Source organism: Condylura cristata, unplaced genomic scaffold (assembly GCF_000260355.1).
Source record: "Condylura cristata isolate star-nosed mole 26May11 unplaced genomic scaffold, ConCri1.0 scaffold00001, whole genome shotgun sequence".
In the NCBI taxonomy this organism is placed as follows: Eukaryota; Metazoa; Chordata; class Mammalia; order Eulipotyphla; family Talpidae; genus Condylura; species Condylura cristata.
The window spans coordinates 39669228-39674039 of NW_004567102.1; the positions used below are offsets into that span (position 1 = coordinate 39669228).

At 34.6% G+C, this 4812-nt stretch overlaps 1 pseudogene; it reads left to right on the plus strand.

Moving 5' to 3' along the window:
- The first annotated feature begins 669 nt into the window (after positions 1 to 669).
- Positions 670 to 2784, plus strand: LOC101626611 (annotated as a pseudogene).
- The last annotated feature ends 2028 nt before the right edge of the window (positions 2785 to 4812 follow it).

The following is a 4812-nucleotide window of genomic DNA, read 5'->3' on the forward strand; positions in this document are numbered from 1 at the left end:
ACTTTAACCTTTGCACCACCAAGGAGGCCCTCTTTTTCAAAAAAAAAAAAAAAAAGAGAAATTTTTATATCATGGAGTTCCTTTCATTACAAATGTACTAGAGGTGTTATTTATTGATATTGAGATACTATTTTCTCCTTGTATCTTTTAGTATATTGAAATACATAAAATTCCTAAAAACATAAACAGTTGGACACTAAATATCATAGAAGAGTTAGTAACTGTTGTACACAAAGACAAAGCACATTCTGTTGGCATATATGACTATATGTGAATGGTTGAAGTATTCTCTTCCTAGGCAACTACTTGAGAATGCAATTCAATATGAAATATATTACAATCAGTATCTATAGTGCCAGCAAGGCATGGAGCAGGTTCTCTTTTGTCTCAGGAAGTGGTTAAAGAGTCCAGGAGTCCTTAGTGGTTTTTTTAGGCTTTTAATAACCTTTCTACATTTGTAATGAGGTAACCAGGTGCAGTGTAGGCGAGGCAGGTGGGAGACTGGGAGGCTGGCAGCAAATCTCTACTCTTTGGGCTTCCTCTGGTGTTCTCTCAAGTTCTCTTCTTCTCTGTATTCACTCATCCTCTTGCAGCTATTTCAGCATCACGTACTCTGCATTCACCTGTGTGACTCGGCCTAGTGGCGCGTTCAGGTGTTCCCACTTATGCATGTCTACATCATTCTTCGGGTGTCCACCATCAGGCAAATGTATGCCTGGGCCCACAATCCCAAGTGCCGTGGCATTCAAGGCTGCAGGTGATAGCTATAGAGACCAGCAGCACAGAAGCAGCACAGAACAATCTTATTTACACTACGGTATCTCAGAGATATGTGTACTTGCATGCTTCACTACAGTAGCATTCACAGTAACCAAGATATGGAAGTAAAAGGTTGATAAATACTCATTAGTAGGTGAATGAGTAGATGAATAAAGAAAATGTTATATACAATGTGGAATTATTTAACTTTAATAAGAAGGACATTTTGACCTTGTTTGCTAATCAGTCCTTTGTTTTTTTCTTACTGAGCCCCACCATGCCTTAATGCTAATATGCCTTTCTGATTATTGGGGAATGAAATTTAATAGACATGTCAATAACATTTTGTGGCCCAAACAAATCTAAAATATGTATTTAGTTCTAATATGAGTATTCAAGCCCAAACCATAGCATAATTCTTTCTTGCCTTTGAAGCACAACTATCAGTAATTCTCATTAGAAACAGGAGAGATCTGAAGAATGCTGATCCTGAAAGTGTTGAAAAATAAATTGAAAATCACTTGACTTTCTAAGTGTATATATGTATTAAGGTTTCTGCCAGATTTGGAACAAATGTTGAGCGTGTTCTTCAAAAACAGTCATTGAAAGAATACTCCATCTTCAAGTGTGTCATCAAAATCCTCTGAAAGTTTTGGTATTTGACACCACCTTTGACCAGTATAGGAATGTGATAGCCAACGTAGCAGTATTTTTTTTTTTTAAGATTTATTTATTTACTTATACAGAACTGGGGTACAGGCCAGAGATGCAGAGGTTGAGAGGATTCACCAGGGACAGAATGGGGAGCAGAACAGGCAGATCGATGAAGTATACTGCTGAGGGGAGCAGCGGGTGGGTCAGGAGAGGTCTGCTGCACCATGTGGATCTCCTCGGGGCAGGCGGGGATCCAACTCATGCGGAAGTAGCTTAAACTTCTTAGTGCAGTGCTTTAACCTGCTGCGTCACCAGGGAGGGGCCCAATGTAGCAGTATTTGATGGAGTGGTTTCCAAAGGCATAAAGTTGTTTCTATAATTACTCAAAAGATATATGAATTTAATGTAGCAGGAATTTTGAATCCTAATGAATAGCCAACTGATAAACTGAGTGTATCCCATAGGCCAGTCTGAGTATAATAACCTGAAGAATGCAGTGGGAAAAACTTTTAATGCTACCAGTGTGACAGTTCATGGGGATACTATCCTTACTTTTGGTGCTGGCTGGGGTTGGGCTTTCTTATACTTTTGCATATGGAAGATTTCAGCTATTAGAGCAGGAATATAATACTTCAGTTATCTGATTAATCGTTATTGTTCATAAGAAAGCTGTTCTTTCATTAGCAAATTGATAAAGGAATACAGAGAAAAGGAAACAGCCAGCAACTCTACACAATTCCTTGAAAATCAAAAGTGACAGAATATTTAAAGCCAGTTGTTTTGGATATCATATTTACCAGGTGAATATCCTGGGAAAGTAATGATGCTTTGGTGGGTTTGATGAGCATTTCAGAAGAATTTGGTGTTTATTGATCTAAATGGAGTCAAGTTTAAATATTACTCTCCTTTAAATGGAATTGTAGTGGATTTTCATGATTCTTTGAAATGCCTATCTTCTGAATTTGCTAGTTTTGATTATGAAGATACAGGCTACCAGACTGCAGAACTTGTAAAAATGGATATTCTCTGAATATGGAAATATTATAGAAGAGTTAGTAACTGTTGTACACAAAGACAAAGCACATTCTGTTGGCATATATGACTATATGTGAATATCTGAAGGTTTCTCTTCCTAGGCAACTATCTGAGACTGCAACTCAATATGTCATTGGAAGTAAAATCATTGCAAAAGAAACTGTGAAATCCTATGAAAAAATGTTTTGGCAAAATGTTATGGTGGTGATATTACTTGAAAAAATGAAACTTTTGAAGAGACAAGCAGAAGGAAAGAAAGAAAGGAGGAATTTTGGCAATGCTGAAGTTACAAAAGATGACTTTATAAATGTTCTGAAATCACAATTAGATAAATAATTGTTGGGAAATTATAAGGAATGTACAAATCCTAAAAAAGGAAACCTTACCATTTGTAATCACATGGAAAAAACAAAGTCATTATGCTAAGTGAAATAATGGAATAGGTCAGACATATCACTCCTATGTGAAATCTAAATATATATATGGAGGAAGAAAATCTTTTCATGATAGCAAAGGATATGATGATGTTCATGAATAGCTTGAATAAACATATTTTCAAGACACATCAAATTTAAGTTATAAATTCCAGCTTAATTGGTTTTAGATGTTTGGCTTTATGCAGCAGCAATAATATATATCTATATATATAAGATTTTACTTATTATAGAATTTTTTATGTATTCAAACATGGTACCAGAGAAAAACATTTTCACTTTTTCATATATACATATACAAATATGTATACATAATGTTTAAATGGATATTAAGCACAATAGAAAGTTACAAGGTTTTGAGATTTTCATTGTTTTGCCCATAGCATATTGTCATGCAAATACACACACACTTATAGCATAATTTAGATCAATTAGGTGATGAAAAATAAAAAAAATAAATTTCATAAAGAATTTAGGAAAATCAATTGGGTATTGATGGAAAGTTAGGCAATGTAAGCTAAACCTGATAGGTTCTGAATTAATGTTGAAATGATAAAAAATGATGCTTATGAAGGCTTGTCAATGATGAATTTTTATGATCTTCAAAATGATAACATCTGTTCCAGCGAAAGGGATGGAAATGAAGGGAGTAGAAAAGAGGACTTGGTGAGACTTTTGATGGTCACCTGGGTTAACCTGGCTTGTTGCATCATTAGGAAGTTCATGTTTTTGTTGTGCTTTCAATCAGATTCTAAATCTGATTCTAAAAGGGAAACTAAAAGATGGCATTTTTAGGTGGTAGATAAGAGAATGGAAATGAACTGAAAATTATCTGAACTCGGATTTATAAAGCTCCACAAGTCAGTAACCCATGGCTGCATTAATAAGAATTCTAGAGTTTATTTGAGGCACTGAGGGACCCAGTGTGCACTTCTCCCCTCTGAGAGTTTAGTCATTTGGCTTGAAAGGCTTGTCATTTGAAGATTGAGACAGATTTAAAGTTTCTCAAAGCATGACCTTTTTTTTTTTTTTATTCTTGATCAACTCAGCTAAAATTGAAAGCATAAAGAAAGACTTGAGAATAATTTCAAAGCTTTTACTTTAAAATACCTTTTTAAACTGCCATGCAGAACATTCTGCTAACGTATTTTCACTTTTGCGTTCTCAAGAAAGTTTAGGGAATTTAATATCTCCCTAGCTTGAGATGTGGTTCATATAAGTGCTCTTTTACATTAGCAGCACACTGAAACTATATCACTAATGGAGAACCAATTTGAAAATTAAATTAACTTTGCACATCTTTTAAAAATGAAATTTGAATAAGTTAGTAGTCTGAAAAATTAATATCTTATTAGTTTAGCTTTTCTCTAATTGATGAATGCAATTTATGACCAAAGGAGCATTTAACTGTCTAGATTTTGTTTGCCTTAAATCTATATGAACTTGAAATACAGTCTTCTTGACAAATGAGGTTACTAGCAACTAAATGGGAATTCTTATTTGCCACCACAGTGGTGACATGAAGAATCACAGCCTTTAGCTCAGGGCTACTAAGCTCTTAATAATGAGAGAAAGGTGTTCCATCTTCACCTACGGTAGAGTCACAATTACAATGAACAAAAATAGCTGCCAAGGCTTCTCAAAAAATATTCATGACAGTGAGAAAAATATTGATTTTAAATGCCAAGAAATGAAATATCTTCTAAAGTGTTCATTTCAATCCAACTATTATTTTCCAAAAGAAACTGAATGGACTGTAAAGTGTTTCATAGTGCTATTTCACATATAACACTTTTAAAAATATCCAAAGAAAGGAGCCACAATATTCTCTCTCTCTCTCTTCTCCCTCCCCACACACAATTCTTTCTTCTTGCTTGCTCTCTTTCAAAAAACAAAACAAAAACCCTTATAATGTGAACACACACACACA